The 17580-nt window shown below is 45.5% G+C and overlaps 1 long non-coding RNA gene across 1 annotated transcript in view; it reads right to left on the reverse strand.

The window, feature by feature from the left end:
- LOC109286303 (uncharacterized) overlaps nucleotides 1–15547 on the reverse strand; it is a 323714-nt gene extending 308167 nt beyond the window's left edge. The window contains exons 1-3 of the long non-coding RNA XR_009459861.1: nucleotides 15334–15547; nucleotides 9665–9756; nucleotides 3998–4167 (exon numbers count right to left, since the gene is read on the reverse strand). This is a non-coding gene — a long non-coding RNA (uncharacterized LOC109286303). The remainder of the gene's footprint in view (nucleotides 1–3997; nucleotides 4168–9664; nucleotides 9757–15333) is intronic.
- Between the last annotated feature and the right edge of the window lie 2033 nt (nucleotides 15548–17580).

Below are 17580 nucleotides of genomic sequence, written 5' to 3' on the forward strand. Positions count from 1 at the left end.
TCCTTCCATTCCAGCAGTGTACCCCACCTTTATTCAGGCTGCCTAGCTCCCCGAAACTATTTCACCTCTCGGGCATAGTCCCCCCGGGACCTTTGGCCACACAGGCCCTGGCCTCACCTCCAAGGCCAGTCAGAACCCCAGGCCCTCAGCTCTGGGTGTCCCTTGTGGTGGGCCCCTGGCCCTTTTGACGATTCTGGTCCTGGCCCCAGCATTGACCAGTTGAGGGTACTCTATGTCAGGTCTCTGCCAGTCTAGCCCTGCTCCTGCTCCTGGGGTCTGCCTTCTGGCCCTACTAGCAGGTGACCCACCCGGCTGTGGGAGCTGGAGTGACTCACACCATGACTTGTGTTCCAGGGTCTCACGGGGACTCTCACTCCCCCCCTGGAGCAGCATATCATTGTGCTCTCTCTATATAAGCATATTGGGCTCTCAGCCCTCTGGTTTACCTCCCTCTTCACTGGGGTTTACCTCCCCCTTCACTCTGCCCCCTCATTTGGGGCTCCCCCCTCACTGGGGTCCTCATTTCTGCCCCCCTCACTGGGGCTCCACACCGCCACTTCACTTGGGGTTACTCATCTTTGCCCCTCTCACTTGAGGCCTCAGGGCTTCCCTCCCCAGCGGGCTCAGGTGGTGGTAGCTGTGCCTGGCCCCAACTACCTTTCCTCAGGGTCTTGAACCCTGCACAGGGCTCAGGTGGCTGCAGCTGTGCCTGGCCCCCAACTCTCCCTCCTCGGGGTCTTGAACCCTGCACAGGGCTCAGGTGGCTGCAGCTGTGCCTGGCTCCTACTCTCCCTCCTTGGGGTCTTGCACCCCACAGGTCTCAGGTGGCTGCAGCTGTGCCTGGCCCCAAACTCTCCCTCCTCGGGGTCTTGAACCCTGCACAGGGCTCAGGTGGCTGCAGCTGTGCCTGGCTCCTACTCTCCCTCCTTGGGGTCTTGCACCCCACAGGTCTCAGGTGGCTGCAGCTGTGCCTGGCCCCAAACTCTCCCTCCTCGGGGTCTTGAACCCTGCACAGGGCTCAGGTGGCTGCAGCTGTGCCTGGCTCCTACTCTCCCTCCTCGGGGTCTTGAACCCTGCACAGGGCTCAGGTGGCTGCAGCTGTGCCTGGCTCCTACTCTCCCTCCTCGGGGTTTTGCACCCCACAGGTCTCAGGTGGCTGCAGCTGTGCCTGGCCCCCAACTCTTCCTCCTCGGCATCTCTCGGGGTCTTGCACCCCACAGGGCTCAGGTGGCCACAACCATGCCTGGCCCCCAACTACCTCCGGTGTTACCAGAGGTGAGGGCTAGGGTTAAGGCACCCCAACCCACCTTTCACCAAGGTGGTAACTGGCCTGGCATTTCCTGGGGGCCCCCACGCCACTGAGAGCCCCACCAGGCCACCCACTCCTTGCAGAGTGCAGTTTTAGGTTATGCCCAGGACCAGGAGACTCCAAACCATCCCCTACAGCTCCTGCCCTTGCCTCCAGATTGTTGCAAGCAGCCTCATAGCCAGGCGATGTTGCTGCCTAGCCTGTCAGCAGGAAACCGATCTATTTATATAGGCAGCCAGGGATCTAAAATGGCTGCCGCAATCAAGCACGTGCTAGCTGTTTGGCTCTGATCTTGAAGTGGCAGGCACAAACAGTACCGTGCCACAGACTGGACCGTAGGGAACAAGCATCCACAGCTGCATCAGCTGCCTGCTTGCATTTGACAGATACCTGTGCTTGATGATGAAGGGGAAGAGGGGGAAGGGTGCTCGGCCATGCCTGGCTGCCAATTACGGATGGCCCAGATGCTCAGCTGCACTTTCTGGTAGCCTAGGGAGCCCTCTGGGAGGCACTCAGGAGTGCCCCCAAGTTGCTGGCCTCAGCCAGTGAATGTAGTCTGCATGTGTCCTCCCCACCGCAAGGATGAATGTGTGTTTTCACTCCTGAACTAACCTATACCACCTACAGAAATCCACATGAGCTTGACTGATTCTGCATTGGGGTTTTTTGAACATCCATACTTAGCCTTAGTATAATTTTCCTGCACCTAAAGAAAAGAGGCTTCCATTTTGTCTTTTGGAGAGAAGTGGGGACTCTCAGGAAAATTACAAATCTGCATGTATCCTCTCTTTGCTTAGCCAGCCTTCTTAGTCAATCCTGCACCTATTTCACATAATTTCATATACACTCACTCAGGGACTTTGATAGGAATTTTACACATATTTAGTCTGTCCCTGAGAAGTGATAACCAGGTATTTTACCACTGCAAATAGCTACATATGACAGTTATTTTATCACTCTAAAAGATTGAGAAAGCTCTTAGTTTGCCACCTCCTAAGCAGAAGAGAACATCTACTTACTCATTCTGCAATAGAATTGGCATCAGTGTGATTTTTTTTTACTGCAGTAATCAAGCACAGAGGTTATCAGAACTGCTCAAAGCTTATTGGCTCCTGTCCTCTATCTTTTAATCTACTCATTGACATTATAGCCCGGGGAATCATTTGTAGAGGGTGGGAAAAGTTTTATACAGCTTTCAGAGCTATGCAGGAACAGCACAAAGAATTCACAAAGTCTGTATATGTTTTACAATGTTCCTGGGGAGCACGTGAATAGCATTTTCTCCTAATGAAAAATCCAAACAGGGTAGAAATAGGTATAATTCAAAATAACACTCCCCCCCCCGCCTTCTCCATCACCACTACCACCTTGTTCTCTCTTTTCAAGCTTCATCTTTTCACAGTTCACATCTAGTTCATTTCCTGATGCAGAAGATATAAGACCTGGATGCCCAAATTGTCTCTCTCCTTCCTTCATTGACTAATGCTCATGAGAGAGAGACTCAAAAAGTCAGGAGCCCAGTACTGCAGGGGTTCCAGTCTAATTGATTAAGCACAAATATTTCTAATAAAACAGTAATTTTGCCTCAGCGAATTGACCTTAGCCACTTCAGTAAAGTGTAATTATCTTTTAATTAATCTGAGGTTCTATCAACTCAGAGCTAGTTTGGGAAAATAATGCAAATGGGTCCTTGTTGTGTGTTTTCTAGGAAAGCAAAGGCAGAAGGAAGGGTAAAGATGCATCTTATATAGACTATAGTTTACTGCAGTGCACAGAAAATACACTAAGTTCAGTCAGTAGCATTTAAAAGGTTGCTTAGGTTTTTCTTCTGGAATTCAGGGCTATTTCAGTAGTATAACTAAGATGGTGTGACCAGGGTACCAACACCAGTTGCTGACTCGGGGGGAGAGAGTGGGGGACAAATAGAAGCAGCTGCCACTGGGTCTTTCTCAGCTACTGCGTTGCTGCCCTATTCATCACTGCCAGCCAGGGTACAGAACTACCCACTTACACCTCTCTTTCTACCTGTACTATTAACACCCAAATTATCCTTTTTGTATTGTTAAACTCTTGCATTTTCACACAGCTCACCCAGGAGGAGCCCATGTCCCGTTTCTGCATGGGGGTTGGATTAGATAAGCATTTCTCAACCTGGGGACTGCAACCCAAACACAGGTCACAAGAATATATGAAAGGGTTGTGAACAAACTTCAAGAAAAAGGATCATCAAACTATAAAAACGGATTTACCTTTAGAGGAGAAAAATGTGGGAAATCTCAGGATTTTCCTTGCAGGCTGGCAGAATTTCAGCCAGGGGCTGGAGGGAGCAGAAGGAGGGCAACCAGGCAGGGGGCACCATGTACATGTGTGCATGCACACATGCACATGGCAGCCAGGCAACATGGAGAGCAGCTCCCACAGCTCTCCACAGGTAAGTCTATGAGGTGGGAGGTGAGTGAGAGGTGGGACATGCTGAGGTGGGAGGAGGCATAGATGATGTGTCAAGGGTGCAAGGGGGCACAGGCGATACTGCCCATCCTCCAACTTCCTCTCTGGGGTAGAGCCGTGGCTTGAGAGAAGCGGTGGCAATGGCTGGACCATGGCAACAGGATAGAGCCGCTGCCCAGTGCATGAGCAGCTGGCAGTGGGAGAAGGTGAAGGCAGTGCCCTCCCACCCATCCATTATACCTTGAGTTGCTGGCAGCATTGCTGGTGCAGGGGCTCCGGTGGCAGTGGCAGCAATGAATCTTGCCTTCCCTCTCTGTCCTCCCACACCATGTTCCACCTGCTGGGCTGCAGAAGTGGCTCCTCCCCATGCCAGTCCAGTCAAACTGGCCACTGATGTTTACAGCTGGGTACTGGTACAAAAAAGGTTGATAAGCACTGGACTAGATGACCTCTGGACGTCCCTTCCAGCCCTACTTGTCTATGATTCTATGACTCTAGGGCTAGGGACAGACATTCAAAAAGCCTGAGCCTGAATTGATTCAATCTTTGCAGGTTAGTCTAAGCTGGCTAGGCTGAACTGGTTTGAAACTGGACAGACATTCTCTCTGGACTGAGGAAATTCAGTTAGATGCCTGCAGTGGCTCAGGCTAGAAGCTGGGGGGCACAAGAGTAACCATCCCTTCCCTTCTGCTGGGAGCTGAGCTAAGGGGGGCATGGGTAGGTCTTGGCAGGACTCCCTCATTAGGGAGGTCTGCCTGAATGGTCTCCCAGGCTTTTCCCCGTTGGCTCCTCAAGGGGCAGGAGTGTTGCCAGTCCCCAGCCCTCAGCTAGCACTCTGAGGCAAGGGGTCGGGGGGAGGGAGGGTGCAGTGCATGCATCTGTTGATGATATGGAGCTCTCCCTCCCTGCCTCATCCTACTGTCTGCAGTAAACTGACAGGCAAGCAAGCCAGCTGGCGGCTGATAGTGATAACAGTTTTTAGTCACCTAATTAGCAAAAAAATGGTTTCTCTCCATTACTTCAAGCTTCTTAAACAGCTCACCAGCTAACCTGTTGATTGTCTCCAAATAGCCCTAAGCAGGCACTGTTCTGTCTGCCTGCCCCAGTGAAATTGGAGAGAGAGACACACACACAGACACCTTTCAGCATTAGCCAGCATACCACATTGTGACAAGGGTGACTCTCAAGTCCAGTGTTAGCACCGACATACTCCTGTCTCTGGGAAAACCACCTGCCTTGCTCAACTGCCATGCCTTGTTGTTAACTAATTAAGATGTTAAGTAGGTGGGAGGCTGCCCTTTGAATACCCTAGTTAATGGGGCAGTGTTTACATGCTACAACCACCCCTTATGTGGTCATTAGGGTTTGCAAAATTTCACCGGCTGTTTCATTTTGACACTGTTTTGACTCATTTTGAGCTCAAAACAATGAAATCAAAACAAAATGAAGGGCTTCAAAACAGCTTTGAAACAAAACGAGGGCAGTTGAAATGTTTCAAAAGTTTTGAAACATTTCAAGTTTCGAAGCAGCCCGGCTGACTTCCCCTCCCCAGCGCTATGATTGGGCTGGGGAAGGGAACTCAGCTGGGAAGTTTGTAGTGCAGGGAAGGGGAACTCAGCTCAACTGGGCTGAGTTCTCTTCCCCAGCCCAATCGATCGCAGCACTGGGGAGGGGAACTGAGTGATTGGGTTCAGTTTCCTTCCTCAGCTCGATAGGGCTGGGGAAGAGAACTGAGCCTGATTGCCCAGCCCCTGCAGCCCTCCTGGGGTTGCAGCCCCGGATCTGCCTGCCAGATGACAGAAGGCAGGTGCTACTGCCTGGAGCCGGTGGCAGCACTCGGCTTCCCTCCCTCATCTGGCAGGCAGATTGGGGGCCCGCAACCCTGGGAGGGCTGGCACAGCCCCTGCAGCTCTCCCAGGGTTGTGGGCTCCCGATCTTCCTGCCAGATGAGAGAGGCTGTTTCGAGCTTCCCCATTATAGCCTATGGGCAAAACATCGAAACAGCATCACTGTTTTGATGAAACAAAACAGAACAGCGGTTTCAAATCAAACTGAAATTCAAAATGAAATGCTGTTCCATCAAAATGTCAAAACACAAGTTGAACTAGACCAGCAACGTTTCACACAGCCCTAGTGTTTATGCTTCACTGTTTCCTCCAGTGTTGTGCAGCGGTCTTTATTTACACAAAGACAAACAAACAAACACATACTGGGCTCCCAGCCCTCAGTTCCCCTCACTGGGGTTCCACACCACCCCCTCACTGGGGCTCACTTCCACCCCATGGGGCTCAGGTGGCTGCAGCCTGAGGCCGTACACCCTGTGAGGCTCAAGTGGCCATAGCCACACCTGGCCCCTTCTCAGGGCCTCTGCAACCTCAGGTCTCACAGGGAGCCTGGGTGCGGCTCCAGGTCCCTCCACCGGCCTGAGCCCCTGCCTCAGGACTCCCTTGAACCTGGGCTCCCCCTGTGTCAGTCAAACCCACCAGGGATGTGGGGGTTTTGAGGCACCCCTCCTTGCCTTTCACTGGGGAAGTAACTGGCCTCGCATTTCTGGGGAGCTACCCCATCACAGACAGCTCCACCAGGCCACTCTTCCTGGGCAGTTCATGCCCAGGAAAAATGAGGCCTCCTTATTCCCCATAGCCTGACCCTTACCTTTGGGGTGTTCCTCGAGCCAGAGCTCAGTAGGGAGATGTTTCTTCCCTGCTGGCTGGTCTCAAACTTCTCTCTCCACCCCAGGGAGCTGAGCATTAAGTGGCTGCCCTCATCAGGTAGGGCTGTGTGAAACAGCTGTGTTTTGATTTGGTTTTGGATTCGGCCATTTTGGAGGACAGCGATTCATTTTGGTGCTTCAGATCACTGTCCTGTTTCGTTTCAGCTGAATCTGTTTTGAATGGGCTGCAAGCTTCACACATCCCTACTGCTCCTCAGCTGGGCATGGTTTGAGGCCGGGGGCTGCAGGGCCCCAGCGGGGAGAAGGATGGGGCCATGGGTGGCTTGTTCAGGGAGGGGGGAGGGCCACTGCCCTTTGTGCAGGAGAGGAGACCCCTGCATGGATCTCTGATCCCTGTCATGCTGGGACACGGGGCAGGGAAGCAGCACAGAGTGCGAAGCAAGCCTGCTGGTCTCTGCTGCATGACTCAGCTCCACAGGGAGCAGAGATCTGCACCAGGGATCTTCTTGCTGCTGTTGCCTGCCCTGCGCTGCCCCAAATCTCTGCTTCCTGTGGAGCCAAGTCATGCAGCAGGGACCAGCACTGCCCTGCTGTTTGACATGGCTCTGCAGGGAGCAGAGATCCATGCCGGGGTCTCTTCACCACTACTGCCCACCCTGTGCTGCCCCGGATCTCTGCTCCCTGTGGAGTCAGGGTCGCACAGCAGGGGCCAGCATTGTCCTGCCATGTGAACTGGCAGTGAGTGGTGAGGGGGCAGGCAGAAAGGGGCACAGGATAGCCAGTAGACCCTCCTGTGCCTGCAAGTTTGCCGGAGCTCTGGCCAGGGAGCAGAAGGGAGGGGCCAGCCCTACTGTGGAGCAGAGAGCCCCACCCAGCCCAGAGAGTATGCCAGGATGCTGGGGGTGTCTGGTTTATCTTAAACCAGCAAGGGGTCTGGGACAGACATTGCATAAACCAGTTTGAGCCAAATCAGTTAAGTCTGATATCAACCAGGTTTATCTCAAACCAGTTTCAGCCATTCTCAAACTGGTTTATGTGCATTGAACATCTGTTCTGTTACAGGTTTAAACCAGTTTCTGATCACTTAAACCTGTTTATGTGTAATGTCTGTCCCTAGCCTATGAGTGCTGTCATCACAGTTGCTTCTTTCAGTTACATGCCCATTCAGATGTTCTGGGAACGGAGGGCCTGATTCTCAGATTTCCTGTCCTGGTTTTTGTGGGTGGGGGAAAGTGGGAGGTTATAGCTGAAAGTACTTATAAGTTAGCTCTATATAATCCAGGGGCTCATGCCAAACTGTGGCCAGCCCAGCCACTGATTAAAGCAGCCTCAAGATTTCATCTAATTTACACTTTGCTCTGTGGTTCCTGGTGAGAAACACAGAAATGGTGTAGAACAGGGCTTTTCAACTACCCCTCTGATTTGCCTCTGACATATCTCTAATCTTCCACCTATATCATGGCTGGGAATGGGGTACACGTTACCCTTAAGCCAAATAAAGACATTTTCTATTTACTTCAGTGCCCCTTTGCACCACCGAAATTGCACAATGTAGCAGAGACTTGAGCTTTGTTGGAGTTTATGTGGAAGAAACTGAGAGTGCAAGGATGTTAGCAAAGATGGAACGTGACCTGCAGAATCTTTATTTCTAGTGATGTTGCATCTCCCACTGTACACCTCCTGGGTATAGGATGCCCTGGAGCCCAGGGCAGCCTCAGCTGGGGCCAAAAGACCTCCTACTGCCCTAGCCGAGCAGACAGCCTCCATGTGTGAGCTTGGAGCAGTCCAACCTCCTGCCCCTGCCCCTGGTCATGTGATCAACAAAAAGATACTTTTATCATAATCACTGATCCCATTATTCATGCATCTGAAGATATCCAGTCTTTTCAATTATGTTGCCCATTTTTTGATGCAGAAGAAAATGGAAGGAAGACATTTTAACTTATTTTAAAATATTGCAGAGTTAAATTATACAAACTTACTGAGGGTCATCATTTTAGCTCATGTCTGGACCAATCATCATTTTACTGAAGAACTTGGCCTCTCTCTCTTTTTTTTGGTGAAACATTAAGAGACAAACCTAGAACCCCACAATACCTTTTTTAAATACACATGTTCTTCAGAGTGGAAAATAATTAAGTGAAGTCACATTTTCCCTGACTCCAACATTCTAAAAACCTTGTATCATGCAGCATGAAGCAAAAATACTTTCCACATTCCCAATGCATGTATGTCAGATACATCAACTCAAGTTATTGTTTAGTTATCCTCAAGGGATGAGTATAAATGCACATAGATTATACATAATTTATAAGCATATTAATATAGACATGGCAAGACATGACATGAGATGACATACAGATGCTCGTAACAGGTCAGTGGCTGAAACAATTGATTTCAATATACCCCTTTAGCTTGGATTTTGAAATTTGCTATACTTATTCACTCTTGTCAGCTGAGGTGGTTGTTCTGGGTAAGAAGCTTCCATTTAGGGACAGGAAGGTCACAGAGAGTCACCTGTTTAATTTACTAGGCTGCAGAGAAGAAATTTTCCATAGGCATGTTTCCTTGGTAGGTGATAACTATGTTAATTTCAATGTTACAGGTGTAGCACAACATATTATAGTGCTTTCAGTTACCCCATTCAGTCACAGACTAGCAAAAGAGTTCTGGTGGCAAACCCAAAGTATAAGAGAAGTGACTTTATATAACTTACTGTGAATACAGTGCTTCCACATCTTTTAAGGAGACATGAAAACTAAAGTATGCTCTTGTAACAGTAAGTTTGTATAATCTAACTCTGCAATATTTTAAAATAAGTTAAAATGTCTTCCTTCCAGTTTTTTCTGCATCAAAAAATGGGCAAAATAATTGAAAAGGCTGGATATCTTCAAATGCATGAATAAAGGGATCAGTGATTATGATAAAAGTATCTTTTTGTAGATCACATACTTCTGTCTCTGATCAAAATATTTAATATTTCAAAAATCAAAGCTTACCACACATATGAACATACGCCATTATTGCTGACACTGATAGCCACATATGCGCAGTGAATGTAAAAAATGTATGTTTGTGTATGTTTGCTATTATATATAGTTAGACAAGTTTTATATATGTATATACAAATACATACATACACATGCATATACATACATACACTATATATATATATTTTTTTTTTTTTGCAGGAAGGCTAATAAAGATGAATATGAGATGCATAAATTACTTACACGTGTCAAAGGGACTCCTGAGTTACACAGGTTTTCACATACACCCAGCAATAAAATATTGAGAACAATCCATGCCATCATGAATGTGTTACCTGTCACACAACAATAATTTATTAAATATAAAGTGAAATTTGATTAAGATAGAAAGAAAGATATTTAAAAACAAGTTTCCTCTGTCCATCTGTCTGTCTCTGTCACAAAGGACCAGAATTTAAAGGACACACTCTGGATACACTCTGGATATAGTCCCCTCCCCCCCTTCCGGTACCCCCGACCCCTTACTTATGGCACTGGAGCCCTGGTGCTGAACACGTTGCCTGGCAGGCCACACATTTCAGCACCAGGATGAGGGGCCAACCATAGAGATGTTCTAGCAGCCAGAGCATCTCTGTGGAGGACCCAGCCTCTGGTTGCCTCAGGGCATGGTCCGGGACCATGTCCTGCCCCTCTTTTTTTAACTTCGTTTTTTTTAGACCCCTGGATATCCAGGGGTCTAATTTTCTCCCTGTGCTACAAGTTGGCAGTGTGGGGAACATTTTTTCGTTCTTGCATGTGCCTCTTGCCCCATCTCGAAAGGGTTTGAGACGGGGCAAGAGGCACATGCAAACTCATTTGGGCGTGCCCTAAGAGGTGGAATAGAATTTGGCTTTGCTTTGTGTTTATCCTTGTCTTATGGAATTTAATTGGATAGATGTTGGCCAATGAGTAAAGTTGCAGGAACAACATTCAAATGCCATGAATATTTAATTTATTACCAGCCAGAGGCAGATGTATTCTTTTGAATCCTAAATGAACCGGTCACTAAATACCCAGCCAACAAACTATTACATATATACTTAACTTTGCACACATAAACAGTTCCATTGTCATTAACAGGACTACTTATAGTCCTAAAGCTTAGCACATGCATTAATTTCAGTCATTGTACACTTGCTTAAAAAATTTGAAGGCTCTGCAGAAGCATCACTGATGGCATAATTTAGCTTGTAGTACCTTTATTAATGATGGTGAAGGATAGGAAGAAGAGAATCCAGCCTGGCCCTTCTTGACCCTCAGATCTAACTACCGGGTATAACTATAGGGCATTTATACATGACATGGGGGTTTAATTCTCCCTAAATTGAAGCAGTGGATTTTTAAAAACACTGCTTCAATTTATGGTGGCGTAAACCCCCGTGTCATGTACATCCATGTCCGCCTGATCCTTACCTGCCTCTCCAACAGCGGGAAGGGGAGAGCGAGCTGTTGGCAGGCAGAGTGGTCCCTGAGCTGTGGGGCAGGGGGGAGCTGGTGCTTTCCTTCACAGTAGCAGTGGGACCCCCCCAGGTGGCACCCGCCTACAGGCACCTGGCTCGGGCAGTCCTGGGGGGCACCGCAGCTGTGGAGGGAAGCACCAGGCCCCCCGTGCACCTCAGGCAGGCAGGTCCCAGGGGGGTGGGGCGTGGAGAACAGACTCACCATTTTTTCGTAATAAAAAGACTATTTAGCTTTACAAAGACGGGTTACTTTCATGATGATACCCAGCAGGTATTACATGAAACACCGTCGTAGAAATAAGACCCAGAGCAGAATAAGGGTGTTATTAACAGCAAATAAAGGACATCTAGAAACAGAGCAGACACTGAGAAGCAGAAAGGGAAATAGATAATTTTTTTAGGACTCAGGAGTCTGGCATCCATATGTAATCCTAGAGGCACAAATATTTTCTAATGCAGGGATCATCAACGTTTTTGGGCAGAGTGCCAAAAAGACCCACAACCTCGACTTGTAAGGCATGCCAGGGGCAGATTGGGGGGGGTAGGGGGAGGTGCCACAAAAGGCCTGATCCTTATTGTGGCAGTGCATCCCTGGCCTCTTCCCTGCCATCTGGTCCAAAGTGTGCGCGCCAAGCAAAGTGCATTCATGTGCCACACTGGCACCCATGTCAGTGGTTTCCTACCCCTGTTCTAATGATTCTCTTATGAGTCCAGTATTGGCAGAGAAAATGAGTAAGAGAAAGATCCAGCCTTATACCATCTAACGAGAAATGCTCTGGGAAAGAATCCAGACAATAACAGCTGCTAGTACTGGACAGGTATACATGCTCCAGGAATTGAGAAAGCAGGACAGACAGTGACTGACTGAGAATGCAAGCATCATAGACCAGCGTATGAACTGGGGAAAGACCCAAGGAAATGAACTGTGGGAAAACAGGAACAGACTTGTTCAATTTACCGGCAAAAAGAATGTGCATATAATCAGTCATAGCCAAATAGTCAAAGGGCCTTGTTACACAGTTTGCACTTTGAGCTGCTCAAATGTTAGTTGGTGTTAGTGCTAGCTCGAGTTTGGAGCAGTCATACCTTAAGGCCTAAAACCTTCTTTGACTGTCCTCTACCTGCACAGCTGTGACTTGCCACTGGAGGGTTGGCGAGCAAGGGCTGGACAAGGAGCTATATCTGTAAGTTGCCACTAAGGCTGGGTATAGATATTTGAAAAGCCCAAGGTGGAGTCAATCTAAGTTATGTGGTTTTCTATAGGCAGCATAGTTTAGATCAGTAGGAAACAAAACACACATTCACCCTTTGGTAGAGGGGCAGATCTTAGACTGGGTTCTGCCATTTTTAAACCAGTCTATATAGCTGAACTTCTCTTCTGTTATGGGTATAGAGCAGATTCCAATACCAGTAAAAGCGTAATATCTGTAACCTGGACTAAAAGGCTGATGAGTCAGGATAGGTTTTTATCCCAGCCCTAGGTCGGGGTGTGTGGGAGATGGGTTTGGGTGGTGGGGGAGGGAGTTGGCTAGATGCCAAACCCCTCCCCCCTGCCCTCACCCACAATAGAGTACAGGGGGTGGGAAGTTTATCCACACAGAACAGGGGTGTGTGGGAGGAGATACTGCATCCTCTTATGCTGAGGACTGCAACTTGGGCAGCTCATCTGTGGGGAGTAGGCATACATTAATGGAACAGGAGCTAGGTACCATGGATCAGAGATAAACCTGCCCGTGAGTGGTGTAATTTTAAGCTGCCTAGAATGTGCTTAAATGTTAATGTGTGGACAATTAAGTCCTCCAGGAATTACCTAAAATGAATATGTAACAAGGCCCAACAGTTCTGCTTCCACGTATAATCAGCATTGTGTAACATGAGCTTCTGCCTAATACAATAACCAGTTCAAACCAGCTAATGCAAGAGCTTCTGAAAGGTGCAGTTCCTCACACATCACGTTTGCAATAGTTTATTATTCTAATATTTTATTATTTGGGGGATAGATTATCTGGAGATAACTTTGGCAAGAACTACACAAGGAAACTAAAGTAGCGTTTTGGAAAATAGATCACATCCAATATGTTCTGCTCAGAAAATTAGCTACAGGATGCTGTAGCAGAATTCAAATGAATCAGTTTTACACAGGTAGTTTGAGCTTAAGATATCTTTCCCATGGCATCATAAAGCAATGGGAAGGCGGAGGCAGCGGTAAAAATAGCCAAGAGCGAGAAAGGAAGGAATCACAGGTTGGTAGTGTTGAGCCATTGCAATACACAGAGACTGATGGACCTGCAACTCAAACTCCAGCTTCCATGAGGATAGTCTGCTAAGCCCAACAGAGAAGCAACAGATAGTATACAGAAGTAGTCCAGAGAAAGCCTAGCTAAAAGGGCAGGATACTACAAGAAAGGAGACTATGAGTCCATTGTATATACCAGATTTGGGTCTGATCATCAAATGGTCACAGTAAGCAACAGCAAAAGGAATCAGTTTAAGCTATAGTCAAAGATTAGTTATAGAAAATTTAGCTATAGACTCAGGAAAGTTGTATAGATGAAACTGTACACAACTGCATAGTAATGGCAAACAGCTGGCTCACTAACACAAAGCAAATGCAGGACCAGAAGATTTAGTAAGAACCTCAAACATCAGCTGTCTTGATATAGGAGAATAACAGAAACAAGATATATGGGCACTACAAAAAACCAATAGAATGAAGTGAAGGCAGCAATAAGGTACAAGCAAGTTACCCACCAATGGTAGCCGTGTGAGCAAGAAGTGAGATACTGATTCAAAGGTCAGAACACTATGATCCCTAACAAGCCACACTGGGATGGCAGTAAAGGCAACATTGTAAGGATGGATTATTAACTAGTAACTTCTGATCTCAGTAAATCACTTTTTGAACAACACTGAAACAACAGACTAGCAAGGTGCAGCAATCTACATGGAATCTGAGTGAAAGAGCGCACTTTGCCAGAAGAAAGAGTTTGGTAGAAGCAACAGGAAATGAAATTCTATGTACATGACTACAATGATACCTATAGTATAAATAATTCTTTTAATAAAGAGGAAGTTTAATATTACAGACATAGAATCCTCTCAAGTTATTAATTTGTGTGTGTTATATGAGGGGTATGTTTTCATGTGCAGTAACTATACCTTACAATCACAATATCCTTGCAATAGCTTTTGAACCATCCCATGTCTTAGCTTGATTAATCAGGACAATAAGAATGACTGGATGCTGGGTGTTCATATTAATTGTGCATTCCTACCACATATTCAAATCACGGCTGGCCAGGAAATGGTTTCCCCGTTCTACAAATGTTGAGATTTTGAAAAAATCCTCATTCCACATTAGGAAAAGCCTGCAACCTTTCAAATATTTTTGCAGGGGAAAAGTAGATCACTAGTGTACTGGTTAGGAATTTCCTGGGATGTAACGGGCCCAAGTTCAAATTCCTACTTCTAATCACTTTGGTTTTCTTCATCACAGATGAATACCTCAGCCACTGAGGTGGTCTTTTCTCTCTGATCAATAATTCCATATTGGACTTGAAAATAATTTCCTGTCAAAACTGATATGGTCCGAAGTTTTATTTTGATGAATCTACATTTGCAAATGAAAAGCTGTTTTGTCAAAAAATTCCACTAGGTCAAATTTAAAAGAATTGTAGTCAGTCTGTCAAATATGCTATGCTTTTATGGAGAGCAGAGATCATCTTGAAAGTTAAGGATCTGAACAGACTTGAATGCTCGCATAATTCACATCCAAATCCAGATATGAATTCCAGCACTTAGTCCTGGGTGGGACTGTCAGCATGTGATCAGATGATTATAACAATAGGAGTGAACACGAAAATATTCTGGATTCAAATTGCTTGTGTGAAAGCCAATGCAAACAACACGTCTTTGGCAAAGAATATCCAACCCTGCAAATGACGCTGACATGAGGGAGATGCCTATAAGACAGGATTATCTCTGATCTATTGATAAATATATATATAAAATAAATGTTTACTCAGCGTACTATATAATCAAATCTAATTAGAAGACTAATTAAACAAATACCCTAGTCATCCGAAAGAGCTTCTTGCTAGTTAAACTGAGTCCAAATATGTGACCATTCTTATGAGTGCTGTACAAAGAATGGAAGTTGCTGTGTCTACCTTGGTTTGAAATTTCTGTTCCTGTTATAGGGAGAGAAGGAACTTTGGGAAAATGACACATTGTGTTCAGGAGAATCTGCTGTTTTACAGAAACTGCTCCAAAAGAGGGCAGCAATGATTTGTCACCCTTTGAAAGTATTTACTCTGCATTTTATTGAACTTAAGCCATGCTGGGGCTCCCTCTGCTGTTCATTTTGTTCCCAGAACTACAAAGGGGAAGAAAATGTAAGCTCTGTGCATTTACCTTTAGCTGTTGAGGTGGAAAAACTGTTGTCGTTCCCCCTTCCAGCCCCACCACCCTTTGGTGCATTTCCAGTGTATTAAATATAAATTCTAGTTCGTGTTCTTCTCTGGCAGTTAAATCTGTTTGTCAGCTTGAAGATCAGATCTCTGTAAAAATAAGAGGAAATATTCAGACAGCCAATGCTACTTTTGCTCTGTGAAAAAAAGACATAGAGTAAAATGGCTATATTAAAAGAGCTAAAAAGAAAACTTTCTAGCCAAAGCAGCATCTTTAGATCATTACATGCTCCCAACTAAATACCCAAAATGGGTTTTTTTGTGGTTCATTCTAAAGTTCCAGACTAAATTAGATAGGATATATTTGTATATGCAAAAATTTCATGTAGTAAATTCTATAAATATTTCCTCTGTCTAATGAACCATTTGAACTGGAATCAAATTTACTCAGAGCTTTTATTATATATAAGAAGCAGATTCACCCTTTATCTTTAAAGCAATGTCTGAATTGGGTAAAGTATTTATAAAACTTATTTTGTCTGGTGACCATAAGAAAAAAGTAACAATCATCCATACACACAAAAGGGAGAATATTTTCTCCATTTTGAAGACTATTTCAAATCTAAGCCAAAAACATTCCTTAACTACCTGGAGTACGACATCTTAAGTTCTCATTTAGGCATTCAGCTTTTATGAAATTGGCTACAGAAAAGTTTCCTTGTCTTGGTCCTTTCATGGGAGACAATGGTCACTACAATTTTTTTTGTTTCAATTATTTTTTCAGAGTCCTTTAAAAATAAAAAGGTTCCTGCATGCCATAACAACAAAGTGACTTCACTTTCCACCTGTCTGCCGGATATGCTTTGCATAAAGATGTGGACCCTGATGCGAATGTGTGTTTTCCTTCTATCCCATGCTACTCAGAAAGTAACTCAGGATCACACAGCAGCCTTTTGCTGTGACTAATCCCCCTGGATTTTGCCTCTCCCTTTCAGGCCACACTTCCTGTCTGAACCCGCCTATGCGCTCTAAAGGCAGAACAAAAACAAAACACAAAATCGGCAAAGAGCCATTTTTTTGAGAATGCCAAAACATTTGCTATGCAGGTTGAACTTCAAAGAATCTTGAAAAAAAATTAGTGCAGAATACTAGTCATTCTTTGGCTGCATCACACAGTGTAGGGGTCTTTTCTAGGATCAGCCTTGAGCCCTTAATAGTGGGGAACTCCAGCTCTATTCAGTGATGGGAAGGAACTAAGGAGTTTGTATAATCAGAGCTAAAACAACTTCACTGAAACAAAGCTAAAGGTTTTTTTCCCCCCTTTTAAATATAAGTTGACTTCAAAATATTAAATGTGAAGAATTGTTTTTGTTTGTTTTTGCTTTTGCCTGCCATCTACACTAAATTATTCCAAAATTATTTATGAAAGTTTATTCTTTAAGGCCCACCCCCACTATGTACTGGACAAACAACAAACAGATTTTGATGCTACAAAACAGAATTTATCAAACCTGACCTAGCCTGGAACAAGTTTTGTGAGCTTGACTTGTAATGGAGAACATTTACTAACATGAGTCACCTCTAGTTTAGAGGAACTAGTTATCTAGTAGGCTGTCAACAATGGGAGTATGGACTTTCCAGGCTCATCATGTGTATGTGCGTGTGTTTTTGACTGTCTTTTTCATTGTTTTAGCTTGGTATAGTTACAGTAGTTTTAATTTCAAAGAGCTTCTTACAAGCTCCTCACAAGGAAGCATCACCCTGCATAGTTCAAAGTAGTAAAATCTTTTGGATCTTGAGAATGGGCAAAAAAGGAATCCCCCTGGGCAGCAGTCCCCCATGTGCTCTATTGGTCCCCACTCTCCTAGCACCATGTCTCTTGCAAGTCCCTTAGGAAGTGCATCCAGAGGGACTTAAAGCTGTTTCAGACCTTACTAACGATGATTGAGGTAATTAATTGTTAGGTTATCCCTTGATGGATAGGATATGATGTTGAAGACAGATATTTTTGTGAAGGAAAGTTCTTCCAAGGGAAGATCTCAGCCCAAAATGTGAAAATGGTGAGGTACTACACTTTCATACATAATTTGGAATAATTTATACATTTACTGTGTAAGATAACACATAGTCACTTAACTTCAAATGTTTTTTTTAGGTTGGATTCCAACATACAGTAGTCTCTAATGGCATAGGTGTTTGAATTCCACTGTCTTCCAGTTCAGAAGCTTCTGTTTAGCTAATATCTCAGGAT

This window comes from Alligator mississippiensis, chromosome 2 (assembly GCF_030867095.1).
Source record: "Alligator mississippiensis isolate rAllMis1 chromosome 2, rAllMis1, whole genome shotgun sequence".
Classification (NCBI taxonomy): Eukaryota; Metazoa; Chordata; order Crocodylia; family Alligatoridae; genus Alligator; species Alligator mississippiensis.